Here is a 2,500-nt window from a genome sequence, read left to right as displayed (position 1 = left end):
TACCAACCACACATTGTCTAACCAAATCCAATTCTCTCTCGATACGTTCCTCAAAAAATCCGATTCGTGCGGATTCTTCCCCCAACTAACGAAGAGATCTTGGCGGAATTGCCACATATGAAATTGAGCACAATTTTGCAAAGAAATACCCCACTTCTTTCTCGAGAAGAGATGGGAAACATGCTCAATATCATTTGATTGAATAGTTGATTCAGCTCCTTGTTGTTTGAAGAAACCCTCCACTTCAATTGGTCTTTTTTCACGAAAAGCAGACATGAGATAACAAATCCAGTGTTTCACTAAGATTTCGAATAGCTGTCCCGAATTCAAGTTGATTATGTTTCGCTTCTTCCTCGGAGAAAGACGATCAAACAATTCCCAATCATGGTCCTTGCGGATCGGATCATCCGTATAGGATACAAAAAGAAACTCCAGATATTTGATATCTTTCTCTTTGAATGAGATCTCAATTCCAGCTACGGTTTCCTTAGATATCTTACAACTAGAATCCCTCTTTTTTCCGATCCGGTTCCTCCACCACCGCGAACCCCAGTTAGATTCAGGCATGATACACTTTTTAGTTATTGGGAGAACCCAAGTACTCTCTTTCGGATCCATGAAACAACTCTCAGAGATCTTTTTCCCTTTTGGAAGATACAGGAGCGAAACAATCAACCTATTAATATTGGAAGACCCAAAAGATTCTTCCAATGTATCATTTCTGGGTCCAATGGAATTCATAGGTATAGGAAGAAGCCCCATCAAATAGAGATTTTTTCTTTCGACCATATTTCGATTGTTAATACGATATATAAGGACCGCTACTACAAGCAGTACTACACCTTTGATCCTGAAATATCGATTGCTTGTTGAACCCTGTGAATCGCGTGAAAGTAGGATACTCCAAATTCGGGGGTCAAAGAGTTTCATAAAACGTTCTTGGTGGAAAAAAATGTGAGTGAAAGACCCCACTGAATCGAATTTGGTCCATGAATCTAAGAAATAGTGAGAATTCTTGATCTCTCTCAATATCTCTCTCAATTCGAAGATCCAGGATTTGAATTGATGTCGTTTCATTGATTCCTGTTTCATTGATTCCTCCTAAAGATTTCATTTCAATTGGAATTTGGTTATTCACGATGTACGATGATCCCTGTTAAGCATCCATGGCTGAATGGTTAAAGCGCCCAACTCATAATTGGCAAATTCGTAGGTTCAATTCCTGCTGGATGCACGCCAATGGGAACGTTCAATAAGTCTATTGGAATTGGCTCTGTATCAATGGAATCTCATCATCCATACATAACGAATTGGTATGGTATATTCATACCATAACATATGAACAGTAAGAACTAGAATTCTTATCAATACTGGAACTCATAGGGAAGAAAATGGATTTATGGATGGAATCAAATATGCAGTATTTACAGACAAAAGTATTCGGTTATTGGGGAACAATCAATATACTTCTAATGTCGAATCAGGATCAACTAGGACAGAAATAAAACATTGGGTCGAACTCTTCTTTGGTGTCAAGGTAATAGCTATGAATAGTCATCGACTCCCGGGAAAGGGTAGAAGAATGGGACCTATGGGACATACAATGCATTACAGACGTATGATCATTACGCTTCAACCGGGTTATTCTATTCCACCTCTTAGAAAGAAAAGAACTTAAATAAAAATACTTAATAACACGGCGATACATTTATACAAAACTTCTACCCCGAGCACACGCAATGGGGCCGTAGACAGTCAAGTGAAATCCAATCCACGAAATAATTTGATCTATGGACAGCGTCATTGTGGTAAAGGTCGTAATGCCAGAGGTATCATTACCGCAAGGCATAGAGGGGGAGGTCATAAGCGTCTATACCGTAAAATCGATTTTCGACGGAATGAAAAAGACATATCTGGTAGAATCGTAACCATAGAATACGACCCTAATCGAAATGCATACATTTGTCTCATACACTATGGGGATGGTGAGAAGAGATATATTTTACATCCCAGAGGGGCTATAATTGGAGATACCATTGTTTCTGGTACAGAAGTTCCTATCTCAATGGGAAATGCCCTACCTTTGAGTGCGGTTTGAACCATTGATTTACGTAATTGGAGTAACCAATTAGGTTTACGACGAAACCTAGAAATCGATCACTGATCCAATTTGAGTACCTCTACGGGATAGACCTCAACAGAAAACTGAAGAGTAACGGCAGCAAGTGATTGAGTTCAGTAGTTCCTCATATAAAATTATTGACTCTAGAGATATGGTAATATGGAGAAGACAAAATTGTTTGAAGCACCGACAGAACCGGAAGCGCCTCTTGTTTCAAAGAGAGGAGGACGGGTTATTCACATTTCATTTGATGGTCAGAGGCGAATTGAAAGCTAAGCAGTGGTAATTCTACCCCCGGGGAAAAATAGAGATGTCTCCTACGTTACCCGTAATATGTGGAAGTATCGACGTAATTTCATAGAGTCATTCGGTCTGAAT

The sequence above is a fragment of the Eschscholzia californica genome, unplaced genomic scaffold (assembly GCF_041429995.1).
Source record: "Eschscholzia californica isolate CP2 unplaced genomic scaffold, dmEscCali1.0.p SCAF_269, whole genome shotgun sequence".
Taxonomy (NCBI): Eukaryota; Viridiplantae; Streptophyta; class Magnoliopsida; order Ranunculales; family Papaveraceae; genus Eschscholzia; species Eschscholzia californica.
This window is presented reverse-complemented; position numbering follows the sequence as displayed.